The following is a 19,112-nucleotide window of genomic DNA, read 5'->3' as shown; positions in this document are numbered from 1 at the left end:
ATGACCCTCCTCCCTACCCAGCTCATGCTTCAGCACCAGCTTTGCAGTTCTGGAAGCCTTCTGTGCCTTTGTGCGTCCTGACCATGGATCGCCTTTCTCCTGTTTCTATGCCCGTTGACTACCCGCTTGCCTTCCAGAGCCTTCCTGACCTTTCCCTTCCCCAGAGGTAGTTGATCTCCTGCCTCCCTCTTGCAGAGTAGGGCAGCTTGTGATCTTAAGCCTGCTGGATGGAGTTCTTTGGGCACAGGGACTGGGTCACTCACTGGAATGACCTGACATAACTCAGGTCATTGACTACAGGTGTTCGAGAGATTATGGGAAGAGAAAAGGAAAAAGAAAGTAGAGGGACAGAAGGAAAAGAAAATTGTTTTCCTGTTCTTTCTCTTTTCAGACAAGAACACTTAAAAAGAAGGAAAAGGAATTAATTACAAAAGGTCTCTGAGTTCTTCAGTGCAATTTTTTGCTGGTATATAATTTAATTCATTACTGAAGTAGAAAAGGAGAAATTCAGACCTATTTTACATTCTAATGAAATTCAAGTAGATTTGAGAATGTAAGAAATGGTTCTCTTTCACAGTCAATATTCATTTCTCACCTATGGAAAAATCATATTTCTCCCCCAGAATGACTTTGGGCTTTGACTGATCTGAGGACTGAATATGGAGCTCCTTTGCTCTTTGTTTAAGTGGAAAGCACACCCACAGTCATTCCCTTCAAATCAGAAGGAGCTTAACTTCTTTCCTTTGGTCCCAACCCATCCCCCTCTACACTCCCTGTGTACAAATGCATGAAGTTTGTGGACTTCAAAGGGCGTTCCACATGATAGCTGCAGATATGGGGGTTCAGGAGGTGGGAATGGCCCCCTCTTTATTAGCTAGCATTTACCAAGACTTTATAATCATTAACTAGTTAACCCTGATGAAGTAATTCCCACAGGCATTGATGGGAATTGTCTGAACATAGCAGGATAGAAACTGACCTGCTGACTTGGTCACCCTATTCCGGTCTCTAAACCGATGATTTATGAGGCCCTTTACAGAACTGGGGACAGTATGGTGCAGAGGAAAAAAAACATTGAACCGATTCTTGCTCCAACTCTATCATTAACCAGCTGTGTGGCCCTGGCCATGGTCTCAGCCGTAGCATGGCTGGCTTTAATCAGGGAAAGCAAGCAGTAGCGTTAAGTGCCCTCATGGATGCCATCCTGTCACTAGGGCAGACATTACTAATCAATCCCAGCTCCCATCCTGAGCCTGGACAGAGCTCCCTAATCTGACACACCTGTAATTGATTAGACTGCCTTGGGAGTCACTTACCACCCCGGGACAAGGCACTGGGACAAGAAGGTCACTTTACCGACCCTTCCAAGGAGAGTACAATAATTTTAAGAATTACAGCTATTCATTTTGTTGGGGCAACCACCGCCAACAGACTCCATAAAATTGTGCTATTCCATTCCAAGGATCACACACAACTTCCCTCCTCAAAACACGCCAAAGAAACAGGAAAATAAACATTTGATTCCAGCCATCCCAGAGACTGAATCAGCCTGAAACAAAGGGGTTGGCCTGGATCCCCGAAGACTCCTCCAAGCAGGGCTGAAAGCAAAGGCAGCCACAACAAACGCTTCCTACTCCTTCCCTCAGGAGGAAGGGCCGGGAGCCAGTCCTTCCATCCAAAGGGGAATTCCTATAGGAGTTAATGAGAATCTGGAGTTAAAATGAATAGGTCCCCCTCGTACACTGCCGGTGGGACTGAGAAATGGTGCCACTGCTTTGGAAAACAATCTGACAGTTTCTCAAAGTGTTAAACACAGAAATACCATATGAGCCAGCAATTCTCTTAAGCGTATACCCAAGAGAAATAGAAACACATGTCCACATAAAACTTATACATGAATATTCATATTAGCATTGTTCATCAAAGTAGAAACAGTCCCACAAAGGTTTTATATATACATACACATATACATATATATGATATCTATAATTGTGTTATCTAATATGTATATATTTAATAAATATTTCTGTTTACTAACATGTATATGATGGTATTGTAATATCATGTAAATATGATGGTATTCATATATATTCTAATTTTTTCCCAGCAACTGAGTCTCCCACGCTGCCGCCCAATTTGGGGACCATCGGTATAGCTTAGCAGGATTCCAAGAAGCAGAGCTCATTCTCACCACTAAAGGATGACAAAAATAAGGTTCAGTGGTTTAAAGGAACAGCCCCGAGTCCCCACAGTGAGTAGATGACAGAACCGGGCCCCCTCACCTTCCTAAATGATGTCTCATGCTCATCCCCCTACTCCGGCTGCAGGGGAGGGGGTCTGGGGTGGGTGAGCAGAGTCCTTAGGAGATCAGTAGGACGGCTACAAGTTGTGCAGAGCCAGGAACGTTGTGTAAATCATTTAGCAACGAATAAGAACCAATGCTCATTCCCCCTTTGAAAAATATTAGAAGACGCTAGTGCCAGTGTTCTGGCGAATCATCTCCACTTCCCACAACCCCAGGGCCTGAAACTTTATATGCAGGCAGCAAGGTTGGATGGAAAAGCAGCCTTCCATGGTATGTATAAAGAATAAGTAATGGACCCATAAAACATGGATTTCTTTAATCTACTGAGGGAGTGTCTCTGACAAGACACCACGGGGGCACAGCTGTGTTTACTCTGGGGTCACCTAGTGTCATTTATAATAAATGCTTTCGCTTTTGCACTCCGGTGACCACCTTCTCCTTTCCAGGATATGAAATATGTTACCACAGACCCAGACGTTGTTAATGGGTCCATGCGGCTGGAACACCCCAGCCAGCCCTCGACCTTATGGCAGCCATCACGGGACACGAGGATTCTTAGTAAAGAGGAGCGCTTTTACGGCGTTTTTCAGAGCACCCAATTTTCTGGATCTAGCCTGCAGGGAGAGTGCTGTTGTGACTGATACCGCCTTATCGGCTCTTGGACGGGGTCTGGCTCACGACAGCGAGGGAAGAAAGTCATTGGATGGTGTTTATGATGTGCTGTCCCGTGTCGATGCGGTGCTAGGGGCCGGATGAGGGAAGGTAGACCGACCTGATGCTTTTCCCCTAGGAGCTTCCATTCGGAAAGAGAACACTAAGGCCTCTGTCAGAACGATCACCCAATGCGCCATGTACAATGTGCAACAAACATGTAATTAACTTTGATTTATAGGGTGTAGTACAAACCTTGATCTGTTCAACCCTCTGGGCCACCAGAAGTCCTTTCTCATTTCGACCCTTGTTTAACAGCTTATCATTTGGTCGCAGGCCCCTTTTCCTATTTAGGAAGCAGCGTTTACAGAACGTAATCTTATCTTTCTCTGAGGGCCAAGAATCTTTGCGGTGTCAGATCGCTGTTTGTAAACGTGAATTCGCTTCCTGAGTCCTTGCTCCGTGTGGTCCGTGGTGGGCTGGAGATGAAGGGGCTGGGCTTTGATGTCCAGCCCCGGCTCTGCCCCTCGATGAGCTGGGTGGTCTGGGACCCGCTGCTTCACCAGAATGAGTTCCTGAGCCTCAGTGTTCTCATCTGTAAAATGCAACGAATAGTGGTTACTTGGCTAGGACTGGAGAGGAGGAGTGTAATTCCTGACTCATAGTATCTGTCACGAAAGAAGCAGTAAACAAATCAAGACATCGTATGTCTCCATCGTATCAAGACAAGATGGAGTGTAGATGGATCGCAGATCTCACAGATCCTGGAAATACTGCTTGTGTGCCTTGAATCCAGAGTGCCTACGCAGATCCCTTCCTTGGGGCTGATCTCCCAAGTCCCCCAGCCGCTGGGAGGATCAGCACCGGAGAACTCAGTTGTGTTGTCAGCAGGGCATTGCCCTCAGTCACTAAGAACGCCCTGGCTCAAGGTCATGATCCCTCCCAGACTGGATAATGCAGACACACAAGTTCAGCTCCATTGCCTCCATCTGGGACAGTTCTGAAGGGCTGCCCCAGCTCCAGAGTTGCCTGTGGGATCTGCTAGGCGCTCAGATCCAGCTGCCCTGGAGGCCAGCGGCTCCCTCCACTGGGTCCTCACCCTTCCCAGGCCCACCCCCTGAGAGCTCTTCCTAAGAACCCAGTGGCCCCCAGCTTTCCACGTCAGGGTCTGTTTCAAGAGAACCCCATCTAGGATCTTGCTTAAAAGTAAATTGTTACTTTAAACTTTTCTTGAGATTTCGATTTTTCTCTTGGCAGCGATCAGCAGAAGCCCTGTCAATGAACTGTATTTTCTGGGTATTTAGGTCCTAGCTAACTACATTTTCTGTCGCTGCTGTAGCAAATCACAGGATCCTAAATGTAATGGCTCAAGACAACACAAATATGTTATCTTAAGTTCTGTAGTTTGTAAGTCTAAAATGGGTCTCAGTGCGCTAAAATCAAGGTTTCAGCAGAACGGCATTCCATTTTGGAGGCTTTAGGGAAGAACCTAGCTCCTTGCTCTTTCCGGCTTCAAAGAAGCTTCCCGTTCTCCTTGGCTCACGGCCCACTTCTCTGTCTTCGGAGCCAGCCAGAGTGTGTCGGGCTCTCGGTCACGGCGCTCTGACCTCCTCTTCAGCCTCCAGCTGTATGTCACGTTGCTCTAAGCTCTTCTGTTGCACACTTGTGAAGACCCTGAGATCACATTAGGTCCACCTGGATAATCCTGGATCATCTCCCTGTTTTAAGGTCAGCTAATCAGCACCCTTAGTTCCACCCATAACTTTAATTCCTCTTTGCCTTATAATATGATATTGTCACAGATTCCCAGATTAGGATGTGGCCCTCTTTGCAGGGGGCACACTGTTTTGCTCGATACCTGAATCAGAGTTTTACCATCTAACTGGTAAGACAAATGGGGGCTAGACCAAAGTGAGGGAAGATGGATTTACTTGGACGAGTATAAAGTTTCTCATCTGGGATAGTTCAGGGTTGTGAGCCTCTGGGAAGCCCAGTATGGCTGGGGGAGGAAGCTTTGTAGAAACCAGGCGGCAGTGTAGGCCAAACGAAAATGACAAGAGTTTACGGAAACCAAAGCTAGATTAGTGCAGAAAGTAGAAGGTCTGTGCTTTGAGTCAAGTTGAAAGTAGGGATTGAAGTAGGGTCTGATAAAATGACTAAACGCAGTGGGATGTCTGGGCTGGGGTCACCACTGACTCATCAAGGGTTGACGCCTGAGAAAGGCTGTGGAAGGACCGTCCCACACGTCTGACATCGGACTGACTCTCACATGGGACGCCATGTGAAAATCATGTGGAGAAATTTTGTCAGAAGTGACCCAGCACTGCCCGACTTGGAGGCCACACCTGGTTTCTAGCACCTGACAGGCATTTAAGTTCGGAGTAGCCCCATGAATGAGAGAATTGCTGACTTCCTACCCCCAACAGAAAACAACTGTCCTGATACTTTCATTTGTCCCTTCACAGCCCAAGACTCTCTCTCGTTCTCTAGTTACCAACTGCCATTTCTGGCTTAGGGCTCAGCTTCGCAGAACAGAGTCCTGGTTCCCAGGTGTATGTGCGGGAGAACCCCTGTTTGGGCGGTGGGGGGAGGCTTTCCTCAATAAACTCTTTCACTTATGTTTATAACCCACTGAATAAATGTTTAGAAGTCCAGGAGAGACATGACTGAAAAGGACTCAGGGACCTGACGAACATCCCCTGCCTTAGCAGCTTCGAGTGTCTGGGGCTTCTAGGCAAGTTACTTGCGAATGTATATGAGGAAATTTAAGGTATGTTTTAAATAAACATACCAGAGCTTATGCATCCCACATGAGTCTCCCCTTCAAAGCAGTTTCCTTGGAAGACGAATCACTGATTCCAAAAATACTGTTAAAAACACTCCGGTTCATTTCATTTTTAAACACTTAAGTGCATTCTTTGGAGTGTCTAGATGGGGGCAAATATTTATGCTTTAAAGGTGAATTTGATTTTTAACAACAGCCAAAATTCATTTCGATCAAAGTCTGGGGAATAAGGTGAATAATTGAGTTAAGTAATACCATGTTCGATTAAAAGATGAGGCTTATATAATTGAGGAAGCCTAGTTTTCTCGTGAGGACTGTGGATGCTTCCAAGGGCCAGAGAGTAGGAACCATGAATGGCAGCATTGGTGGGACAAACTGGCACCTTTCAAAGCAATTTCTTTAAAAGATTATATACAGTGGAGGGTAGCAACTTTGGGGATTTTTTTTTTTTAAGTTTATTTTCAGAGAGACATTGTGTATCTTAGTGACCAGAAGCATAGGTTCTGGAGACTGTCTTAGAACCGAAGTTCACCTCCATCATTTTTGAGCTGTGCAATCTCAGGCAAGACCCTCGGCCTCTTTGGGCTTCATTTTCTTCATCTGTGTAGGATGATCACAGTATTAACTACCTTGGAGGATGGCTACAGGAAATAGATAAGGTCATATAAAAAAACACCAAGTGATACATATAAAGACATAGACAGACATAAACATAGACATAGATGTGCTCAATAAATAGTGGTTATGGGGGCGCCTGGGTGGCTCAGTCGTTAAGCATCTGCCCTTGGCTCAGGTCATGGTCCCAGGGTTCTGGGATCGATCCCCGCATCTGGCTCCCTGCTTGGTGGGAAGCCTGCTTCCCCATCTCTGACTCCCCCTACTTGTGTTCCCTCTCTCGCTGTCTCTTTCTCTGTCAAATAAATAAATAATCTTAAAAAAAAAATAGTGGTTATTGTAGTTTTTCGTGGACACACGGTATACATACAAATGCACATGCTTCTTCACCCCTAGGTGGGAACCAATCTGTAATTTTGATTCTATTTGGGGTGAGGTAATAATACTAGTAACCCTCATTTACTGAATACCCTTGATGGGTCAGGCCCCTTCAAGCCTCACTATAACCCCCTTAGAGGTAACTACTACTATTGGACCTATTTTTACAGGTGAGGAAATTGAAGCCCAATGAGATTAAAGGACTGATCCCAAATTATTTGGGCACGGCGCTGTGAAGTCAGGCATTTGGACTCTCATACCCGCCCATGTAACCCCTTCGCACATAGCCGCTTATGAAGGTCAAGTCGGACCGCTTCACAGGAACATGAGAACAGCATGAGTTCAGGCATGGACTCTGCGACCACGTGGGCTGGATTTGAGTTTGCAAACAGCTTGCCTGCTTATCCCTTATCTGTCACGCTGCCCCCCACAAGTTTCCCCCTCCTCCTCCCCCCGCTGTTCCCCCTGCCTCCCCCCTCCCCCATGCTATAAAGTAGGGCTAATGAAGAATTGCTACAGGAGGAGCGCCTAGCCCAGAGTCACTTTTGGGGAAACGGGCTGTAATTCAATGTGAAGGAAATGCTCAATTACTAGAACATTCTGCACAGAGTGGCTTTTGGTCCCACATCCCACGACCCTTGAGATATACACGCCTCCCAGGGGGAGAGCGGTGCTGCTGTTCTGAAAGCCTTTGGTGATAACCTAAGTACGAAAAACAGCTTTACTGATAATGGAAAATTCTCCTGAAAATAGGCAAAGTGTTTCCATCAGATTACGGCCAAATTCCAGTGGGGGTGGAGGAGGTGACAGACAAAACCACTTAGTGTTCTACACGGCCCATAAGTTGACACTCTGATCAAGCACTCTTTCTAACACGTGTTCCTGGAGAGCAGCCCTGTTATCTGGGGCTGGGGGCTGCCTGCTGACCCTCACTCCCGCCTGGGGCCACCCTCCAATAGTGTTTTTATACATAACCACATTAAGGAAAACCAGAGTAGCCAGGAAAAAAACATAACATTGTTTATAGTGTAGTATCTGGCTGATTTAGAGCATTCATTCATTATTCATTCATCCATCCATCATTCATTCATGCATCATTCATTCATCCATTCATCATTCATTCATCCATCATTCATTCATCGTCCATCCATTCATTCATTCATCATTCATCCTCCATTCCTTCTTTCCTTCCTTCCTTCCTTCCTTCCTCTTTATTCTTCATGAGAGAAGTCAGCAGCCAGTCTTACAGCTAAGAGAACTGTTATGGGCCGAATTGTGTCCCCTACGAAATGTATATATATTAAAGTCCTATTCCCAATACTTTAGAATGTGACTATATTTGGAGATAAGGATTTTAAATAGATGATTAAGTTAAATGAGGGTAGACCCTAGCATCGTTTTAATAAGAGGATATGAGAGCACAGATCACATGACCATGTGAGGACACGGTAAGCACAGGAGCGGCCTCAGAAGAAATCAGCCCTGCACACAACTTGATCTTGGACTGCCTGTCCCCAGAACCATGAGAAAATAAATAAAGCCAACCAATGTGTGGTATTTTGTTATGGCAACCCTAACAACCTAATATAGGGCCCAAGTTTCATATCTGGGCTTGTGCACAAGGTTTAGAGGAGAGGTGGGTGTTAATGGAGATTCTTCCTGCAGATCAGGGCACCGCGGTCGAGTGGTGTGAGACATTTGTCCCAAAGAGCTCCCTGGATTTTCCTGCCACACATCCGTGACCAATGCTCCTGGCTGTCACCATTGTACCCCTGGAGCAGCCTTCTTGACTTCCAAGGCCAGTGCCTCTGGCTCACCCAGGAAACTTCACGCTAGATTGCCCTGGAAGCTGGAAGTAGCTTTCGGACTGCTTAGGAAGGACTCAGATTTGGGGGACTCATCTATTGAGGTGATTTTTAAAAAGAAGCCTATTCCTGCAATTACATCTGCTTAGCACTTTTATCTGCTTTGTTGTTGCTTAAATAAACACTTGTTAAATGACCCAAATTGTGTTTTCTGTCTGTCTTTTGAAAGGACAGACTAACATAAATTTAAATATATTTTGCGTAAGAGATGCTTTATTTTATTTTATTTCATTTATTTTATATATAGTCTGGAATCAATAATACTCAAAGATGTCACCTGTGATTTTATTTTTCCCCTGAAATTTTTCTCAACCTTCCAGTCTCTCATTGTGTAGAAAATCAGGTGCTGTCCTAGTCATTGTTCACTCAGCAAGTCACTGTTAGGACCAACTTTTACAAACGCGGACTTGAATTCCTACTTGGTCATCATCGACTCCTAACCCAGAAATTCTGTAATAAATCCTGAAATTAAAATAGCTTTCCTAGTTGGGTATCTCCATTTCCTCACCGGTAAATAAGCAATTTTATAGAAGATCTGTAAATATCTTGCAACTGCCAAGATCGTGGGTTCTGTTTGGTGAGTTGGGCAAATACGTGAGCCTGTGCTCCCCCATACAGCCCCCTTCCTTCTCACCCAAATCCTGTTATGTTATTCATTAGCTTAATAAATGCAGTTGAGAAAGTGACTGAATTAATTAATGAATGCCTACTGTGTTCCAGCCCCAGAGAGCACACAGATAAATACGACAGCTCCTGCCTCTCAGGGGCTCACGCTCTGAAGGTGGAGACAGATGAATAAACACATGGGCTGCTTAGTTCAACTTTGTTTTCAGTTAGTTTTACTTATTATGATAATAAAAATTCTAATTTATTTAGCGCCTACTCTGTGTCAAGCGTGCTGCTGGGTGTCACGTGCTCATTCTGCAAAGCAGGTATGATTATTTTTTTATTTTTTACTTTCTTAGATTTTATTTATTTATTGGACAGAGAGAGGGGTGGGGAGAGAGAGCACACAAGCAGGGGGAACAGCACGCAGAGGGAGAGGGAGAAGCAGGCTCTCTGCCAAGCAGGGAGCCCAACGCGGGGCTCGATCCTAGGACCCTGGGATCAGGACCAGAGCCAAAGGCAGACACTGAACCATCTGAGCCAACCAGGCGCCCTCAAAGCAGGATTATTGACGTGTCTTAAAGATGAAGAAATGAAGGCCAGCAAGTGACAGAGCCTAGGTGTGACTGATGCCCTGCTTATGTGTAAATCAAGCTATTCGAGCTTTACTGTCTCTGGAATGAAAAGCAGAATGATGTTATGATTTGATCTCAAAGAAAGATAGCAAGTGTGTTGTTGATGATGTTTTCAATTTGTGCATTTAACCATCATTTATTGAACATCTTCTCAATGTCTACACAAGACACTATACGATAAAATTGGAAAGTGAAGCATTCTTCTGATCTGCTCCTGCTACAGTCAGTTTTAGTAAGGGAGGAAGAAGTGTCAACTCATAATTACAATCTTATGGGACGAATACTCAGATGTAACAGCAAAGGGGTACTCTGGGATCCCAGGGGGAGAGCAACTTTCTGTGGGCTGGAGAAGTCAGGGAGGGAGACTTTTGAGCTCAGTGAGGACAACTAGAAACCTACCAAGCAGAAGAAAGAAGGATGTTCCAGGCAGAGGGAACAGAATGTGCAAAAGCCTAGGGCTATGAATAGAACACTGTCTTTGGGGAGTGATGAGAGATTCTGGGTGGCTGAGTGTAGAGACTGGAGGATGATGGAACCAGCTAGAGACAGTGAAGTGTCCTGTTAAGAACTGTCCCGTGACTGAACCCTCCTACACTGTTGGTGGGAATGCAAGCTGGTGCAACCACTCTGGAAAACAGCATGGAGGTTCCTCAAAATGTTGAAAATAGAACTGCCCTATGACCCAGCAATAGCACTACTGGGAATTTACCCTAAAGATACAAACGTAGTGATCCAAAGGGGCACGTGCACCCGAATGTTTATAGCAGCAATGTCCACAATAGCCAAACTATGGAAAGAACCTAGATGTCCATCAACAGATGAATGGATCAAGAAGATGTGGTATATATACACAATGGAATACTATGCAGCCATCAAAAGAAACGAAATCTTGCCATTTGCGACAACATGGATGGAACTAGAGCGTATCATGCTTAGCGAAATAAGTCAAGCGGAGAAAGACAAATATCATATGATCTCCCTGATATGAGGAAGTGGTGATGCAACATGGGGGCTTAAGTGGGTAGGAGAAGAATCCATGAAACAAGATGGGATAGGGAGGGAGACAAACCATAAGTGACTCTTAATCTCACGAAACAAACTGTGGGTTGCTGGGGGGAGGGGGATTGGGAGAAGGGGGGTAGGGTTATGGACATTGGGGAGGGTATGTGCTTTTGGGTAAATTGGAAGGGGAGATGAACCATGAGAGACTATGGACTCTGAAAAACAATCTGAGGGGTTTGAAGTGGTGGGGGGGGTGGGAGGTTGGGGTACCAGGTGGTGGGTATTATAGAGGGCACAGCTTGCATGGAGCACTGGATGTGGTGAAAAAATAATGAATACTGTTTTTCTGAAAATAAATAAATTGGGAAAAAAAATAAATAAAATTAAATTAAATTAAAAAAAAAAAAAGAACTGTCCCGTGACTGATGGAGATTTCTCCAGAGGAATAGTGACAGTTTAATGGGAGAACCCCAGCTCCATGTGGAGCGGTGACCGTCAGCCCTGGCCGCACATTGGAATAACACGGGGAGCTTTCAAAAATCTGGATGCCTAATGCTACACACCAGATTAAACAAGAATTCCCAGCACTGGGACCCAGGCATTGGTATTTAAAAAAAAAAAAAACCCCAAAAAACAAGACAAAAAACAAAACAAACAAAGAAACAAACAAACAGAAACACCTCTCCAGGTGACTCCAATTCAGCCAAAGTCGAGAACCTCTGGTGTGGAGAGGTCTCCAGAGAGGAAAGAGTCGGTGGCGGAGAGGCCAGTTAGGGGGCTACTGGGCGAGATCTGGAGAAGACCACCTGAGTGGTTGTTCTCAAACTTGTGTGTCAGAATCACCCATGGGGCTTGTTAAAATGCAGACTTTCTGGGCCCCAGCCCCCAGCTTCCAATTGTGACGATCCAGGGTGGGGCATGAAACTGCATTTCTAACCATTTCCCTGGTGAAGCCGATGCTACTGACGCGGGCACCTTACTTTGAGAGCCACAGGTCCCTGGCAATGGAGATGGAGAGGAGAAAACAGATCCGAAGGTGTTTTGGAGGTAGGGAGGAGGGCGATTGGGCAACTGGGTGGATGGTGATGCTGTGAACCGAAATGGGAATGGAGAAGACGTGTTTGCTTTGTGTATGACATGGGGCAGAAGATAATTGCACTGATAGGACTTGACCTATTTGTTGGACGTGTCTAGGTGAAAGCTCCTAGTTGGCGCCTGGCAATACTTTTCTATCAGGAAGAAGTGAGGTAGATTGTGGGACAAATCAGGGCCTCAGATTTAGCCTAATTCAAGTAGATATGGACTGATTACTCTGTATAGCTTGAGATCTCTCTCTCTCTCTCTCTCTCTCTCTATATATATATATATATATATATATATACATATCTTCTATCTGAGCCATTTTTTTTCCTGATGACAATATGTTTAATCCGTGAGGGAATGTGACGGTGTTTTTTTGGCCCCTCCACAAGAAAAAAGACCCACATTATCCACAAGGCCTTAAGCTTGGTAGTTAAGTATATGTAGTTCCAAATGTTTCAAAAGCTCCCACCAGTGTTTTCCATTTATTTTCACACATGAATTTGAAAAGCTAATAGAACCTTTATTTCTTTTTTATATTGAAAGTTGCTATGTTTTCTTCTTATTTGTGAGAAGAGTCCAGCGTGTCTGGCTGAGCCTCAGTTTCCCCAGTGGTAGCAAGGGGGGTGGGATTTAGTCCTGCCACGACCCTTGGTGTTCCATGAGTTTGCCTTTGACTCTGTCAGTTTTGCCAGAAGGATCTCCAGGAGCTGCTAACACTTGGAAAGTTTTTTTTTCGCCCATTTTAACTTCACTTTTTTAGAGTACATTTCTATCAAAAAGTAGTAAGGCCCTATTGTCAAAACTCTGTCTTAAAGGTATTTCCAAACTTGTTTCTTATTCCTCACTTGACAAGTGCTGTCACAGGGCTCCATCACTCCTGGACTAACAGCTACCAATAAACAGAAAATCATTTCCAACCAGCTAACATGCTGTTTACTTTCCAGAAAAATTGCACTTTCCAATCTGACAGTTGATCAAGGGGTATCCCGCTGCTGTCAGCAGGGAGAAATGTTTAAACACAGAGATGGGAGTTTAAACATTTTCTCATTATCACAGAATAAGGGAAAAAAACACACAAATAAATAAATAAGTAAAAATGGCATCCAGACTCTCTAACCCCCCACTGGGAGCGTAATGAAGCTGTGTCATGTGACCAAAAGGAGTGGGCTTTTATCTCTGGCCCAGTACCGTTACTCAAGTGACACCTGTCACATGACCCAACTTCGGTCTTTTATCTGCCTTCCCCAGCCACCCTTTTGGGGAATTGTCTTTTCTAGCAACGCGTGGCCCTTTGCAGCCATTGTAGTGGGCTCCGTTAGTACAATTAGCCTGGCCTTTTGCATTTCCTGCCTCGAATCCCCTAGATCTCTCCTCAAATATTGTTTAAACATAATAAATTACAAAATGCCCACAAAACTAAAAAAAAGATTAAAAAAAATCTCAGAGGACAAGAAAAGAAAAATCAGTGCCATTATTTCACACAAGTTTGCAGGACTTGAATTGTCTGGAAAGAAAAAAATTTATATTTTAAAACACCTATCTTTATTTTTGAATGCTTATCAGAGCAGGGGGCTAATAAAACCCAAGTATGCTTCATTATTAAAGTGCCTGCAACCCTAACTAGCCAGGCTCACCACAGTGAACCACAGTCACAACCAACCAGAACCAGGTATGGTCACCTTTGCCCCACCTCCCAACATCTCTCTAAACCCCAATTAACTCATTTATTCTTTAACTTGATTTCTTTTTGCCCTCCTAGACTCCTGCCTTGCCTTGCTAACTAGAATCTCATGGTCTTGGCACTTTTAATTTCCATGGTGCCTTTTCCTTCCATTTCGCTATGACTCCTACTGCCATTACTACCATCACCATGACCACCACCGCCGTGATCACCATCGCCATGACCACCACCGCCGTGACCACCACTGCCATGGTCACCACCACTACTTCTGTTCACCATCGCTACCACCACCAGTACTACTCCAGCTAATGTTTATAGTGCTTGCTATCTGCCAGGCACTGTTTAAAATACTTTAAAAGTGTATTCACTCACTTAAGCCTCACAAGTAACTCTATGAGGCAGATACTATTATTATCCCCATTTGCCTAGGAGATAGGCAACAATGGAGCATAGTTTTGACACAGGCAAGGGAAGTGGCTATGTGGATGTTTGGGAGAAGAGGGGGAGTGAGGCAGAAGTCCAAGGAAAAAGCATGCCTCATGTGTCTAGACTATCCACGGATGCTTCCAACTTCTTTTTCCTTCAGCCCTTTGACACGTTAGCTAGCACTCCATCTTTTCCATCCTTCCATGACAGTCTCTGAAAGATAATCTCTGCTTCTACTTTCTTGCCACTCACTCTTTAACCCACTGTATTTTTTCCATGACCACCATACCGTAGAAACCCTAGCTCCCTTATAGGTCACTGATGACCGGTACGTACCACGATCTATGGCCTGTCTTGGTTTATAGCACCCTGACATTCTTCTTTGTAGGCCATGCAGTCTTAGAACATTCTTCTTAACTTTTGTTACCCAGAATAATTCTCATTTCTTGTTTCATCCCTCCGAACCACCAACATCTAGCTACTAATGCTTTGTCTCCTTTGGTGCTTCTTCTTTCACCCGTGCACTTCTTCTCTTTATATTTGTTCTCTTGGGCCATTGCATCTTTGAGACTTCGAGGACATCATCATGTGGGTGATGCCCACAGTTCAAAGTTCCTGGTCTCAGGTCAGCAGTTATAATTGTCTGATTTATTTAATTGTCTGTATCTCAAACTCAAGATCTCCAAAATGAGCTCCTAGCCTTCTCTCTCAAACTAATTACCTGACTATAAATTATGTAATAAGTTATCCTGGCCCCAGACTTGAAAGCTAATAGCCACCCCCCACCCCCTACCTCCTGCTCCCTGCATTCTTAGACCCCACGATCAATTGTTGCTTGTCTGTTCAACAATCATTCCCACTTCTTCCTCAGTTATAAGAAAGTCATGACTATTCAGGAATTCGTCTCTCAGGAAAGGTGATCCTAACCTCAGATCAGGAGTCATTCCTGACTGTTTTAAAGCAGTCATCTCATTACCCTTGCTAGCAATTTAAGAATGGAGATGTGACAGTCTGATCACTAAGATGTGAAGACAATTGTGCTTTCTTCGCCTGGGTGGCTCAGTCAGTTAAGCGTCTGCCTTTGGCTCAGGTCATGATCCCAGGGTCCTGGGACAGAGCCCATAGCATTTGGCTCCCTGCTTAGTGGGGAGCCTGTCTCTCCCTTTCCTTCTGCCCCTTCCCCCTGCTGTGCTCTCTCTATCTCTCTCTCAAATAAATAAATAAAATCTAAAAAAAAAAAAAAAAAAAAAAAAGAAAGAAAGAAAAAAGAGGAAGCACACAGGGAGAAATGTCTTCTTCTTCAACTGGACATTGTTGTACTTCATGTGATGCCTGACTAGTCAGGTTAGGCTAGGTTATACTGTAATAACAAATAACCCCCAAATAATTTTATTTTTCTTTCCCATTGTATATTCATCATATGTCATCTGGGGACTCTTCTACATCTCCCCGTTCTGGGACCACCCTGAATACTGCTCGTCACTGTAACAGAAGGAAAAAAAAGAGACCTGGAGGGTCTTGCACTGGCAGTTAAATGAATGTCTGGTTCAGAAGTGACACATATCCCTTCCACTCATAATTCATTGACCAGCACTAATCAGACAGCCTTATCCACTCACCAGATGGCCAGGAAGTGCCTTCCAGTTATGGAGCTTGGGAGACAGAAATATTAGGTGAGCAGCATTAGTGACTGAGTAAGCATCCTTAAAATAACTAATACACCAAATGAATTATAAATTACGTACTTAAAAGTCAGGTGTATATCTATACAAAAGAATCAACAAAAACATGGGAAGAAAAAATATGCATAAATACCAGGAATGCTCCTTTTATAAAATCAAGGAGGAAGACTGGAATAATGTTTTCCTTTCTTTTCTTTTTTTAAATTAACATATAATGCATTATTTGCTCCAGGGGTACAGGTCTGTGAATCATCAGGCTTACACATTTCATGGCACTCACCATAGCACATACCCTCCCCAGTGTCCATACTCCAGCTACCCTATCCCTACCCCCCCACCCCTCAGCAACCCTCAGTTTGTTGCATGAGATTAAGAGTCTCTTACAGTTTGTCTCCCTTCTGATCCCGTCTTGTTTTATTTTTTTCCCTCTCTACCCCCCACGACTCCCTGCCCTGTCTCTCAAGTTCCTCATATCAAAGAGATCACATCATAATTGTCTTTCTCTGATTATCGGATTTATTTTGCTTAGCATAATTCTCTCTAATTCCATTCACTGCATTGCAAATGGCAAGATTTCATTTTTTGATGTCTGCATAGTATTCCATTGTATATATGTATACAACATCTTCTTTGTCCTTTCATGTATTGATGGACATTTAGGTTCTTTCCATACTTTGGCTACTGTGGACAATGCTATAAACATTCAAGTGCACGTGCCCCTTTGGATCACCACATTTGTATCTTAAATACCCAGTAGTGTGATTGCTGGGTTGTAGGGTAGCTCTCTTTTCAACTTTTTGAGGAACCTCCATACTGTATCCTAGAGTGGCTGTACCGCTTGCATTCCCACCAACAGCATACGAGGGCTCCCTTTCTCTGATCCTTGCCAACATCTGTCATTTCCTGAGTTGTTAATTTTAGCCATTCTGACTGGTGTGAGGCGGTGTCTCACTGTGGTTTTGATTTGTATTTCCCTGATGCCGAGGGATGTTGAGCACTTTTCATGTGTTTGTTGGCCATCTGGATGTCTTCTTTGCAGAAATGTCTGTTCATGTCTTCAGCCCATTTCTTGATTGGATTATTTATTCTTTGGGTGTTGACTTTGATAAGTTCTTCATAGATTTTGGATACTAGCCCTTTATCTGATATGTCATTTGTGAATATCTTCTCCCATTCTGTCAGTTGGCTTTTGGTTTTGTTGACTGTTTCCTTGGCTGTGCAAAAGATTTTGATCTTGATGAAGTCCCAGTAGTTCATTTTTGCCCTTGCTTCCCTTGCCTTTGGCGATATTCCTAGAAAGAAGTTGCTGTGGCTGAGGTAGAAGAGGTTGTTGCCTGTGTTCCCCTCAAAGATTTTGATGGATTCTTGTCTCACATTGAGGTCTTTCATCCACTATGAGTCTATTTTTGTGTGTCATGTAAAGAAATAATCCAATTTCATTCTTCTGCGTGGGTGTCCAATTTTCCCAACACCATTTGTTCAAGATACTAATTTTTTTCCATTGGGCATTCTTTCCTGCTTTCTTGAAGATTACTTGACCACAGAGTTGAGGGTCCATTTCTGGGCTCTCTATTCTGTTCATTGATCTATGTGTCTGTTATTGTGTCAGTACCATACTGTCTTGATGATTACAGGTTTGTAATAGAGCTTGAAGTCTGGAATTGTGATGCCACAAACTTTTTTTTTTCCCCAATATTCTCTGGCTCTTCAGGCTCTTTTCCAGTTCCATATAAATTTTAGGATTATTTGTTCCATTTCTTTGAAAAAAGTTAATGGTATTTTGATAGGGATTGCATTAAATGTGTAAATTGCTTTAGGTAGCATAGACATTTTCACAATATTTGTACTTCCAGTCCATGAGCATGGAGCATTTTTCCATTTCTTTGTGTCTTCTTTAATTTTTTCATCAGTACTTTATAGTTTTCTGAGTACAGATTCTTTGCCTCTTTGGTTAATTGTAAATGGGATTGACTCCTTAATTTCTCTTTCTTCTCTCTTGTTGTTGGTGTATAGAAATGCAGATTGATTTCTGTGCATTGATTTTATACCCTGCCACTTTACTGAATTCATGTATGAGTTCTAGGAGTTTTAGAGTGGAGTCTTTTGGGTTTTCCACATAGAGTATCCTGTCATCTGCAAAGAGTGAGAGTTTGACTTCTTCTTTGCCAATTCCAATACTATTTATTTATTTTTGTTGCCTGATTGTCGACGGTAGGAACTTCTAGTACTATGTTGAATAGCAGTGGTGATAGTGGACATCTCTTCAGTGTTCTTGACCTTAGAGGAAAAGCTTTTTGTTTTGAGAATGATATTTGCTGTGTGCTTCTCAGAGATGTCTTTTATGATATAGAGGTATGTTTCTTCTATCCCTATATTTTGAAGAGTTTTAATCAAGAAAGCATGCTCTACTTTCTCAAGTTTTTTTTCTGCATCTATTGAGAGTATCATATTGTTCTTGTCTTTTCTTTTATTTACATGATATATCACATTGATTGATTTGTGAATGTTGAACCAACTTTGGAGGCCAGGAATAAATCCCAGTTGGTCATGGTGAATAATCCTTTTACTATACCATTGGATTCTATTGGTTAGTATCTTGGTGAGAATTTTTACATCCATGTTCTTCACGGCTATTGGTCTTTAGTTCTCCTTTTTGGTGGGGTCTTTTTTAGGTTTTGAGATCAAGGTAATGCTGGCCTCAGAGAAAGAGTTTGGAAGTTTTCCTTCCTTTTATATTTTTTGGAAACAGTTTCAGAAAAATAGGTATTAATTCTTTAAATGTTTGGTAGAATTCCCCTGGGAAGCCATCTGGCCCTGGGCTCTTGTTTGTTGGGAGATTTTTGATGACTGCTTAAATTTCCTTGCTGGCTATGGGTCTGTTCAGGTTTTCTATTTCTTCCTGGTTCAGTTTTGGTAGTTTATACATCTCTAGGAATGCATCCATTTCTTCTAGATTGCCTAATTTTTTTTTTGGCATATAGTTTCTTATAATATGTTCTTATAATTCTTGAATCTTCAAACTCAGCAGATCCCTGTGGTGCACTACTATGCCACTCCTCCCTGGGGAGGAAGGGGCGCTTCCCCGGATGGGCCACTTGTTGGGTCCCTGCCTGAAGTGTAGTGGCCCAGTTGTGTAGTAGCTCACGGTTTATGGCAACCCAGAGCTGAGAGGTCACTCCCTGGCTCACTCTTTGCCACTGGCTTCCCTGCTCTGATACTTGGGAGCTCTGCTGCAGTCAGGCACCCTTGGTCTTCCTGTGACCCCGAGGGTCCTGAGACCACACTGTCCCAGGGAGGGCTCCACTCCTGCTTAGCCACCTGAGTGATGTCTCTTATCAGACCAGACTTCTGTAAGTTCCAATTTTGTGTTCTGCTGCTCTATCACTTGTTGGAAGCTG

The sequence above is a fragment of the Neovison vison genome, chromosome 3 (assembly GCF_020171115.1).
Source record: "Neovison vison isolate M4711 chromosome 3, ASM_NN_V1, whole genome shotgun sequence".
Taxonomy (NCBI): domain Eukaryota; kingdom Metazoa; phylum Chordata; class Mammalia; order Carnivora; family Mustelidae; genus Neogale; species Neogale vison.
Note: the sequence above shows the minus strand (reverse complement) of the source record.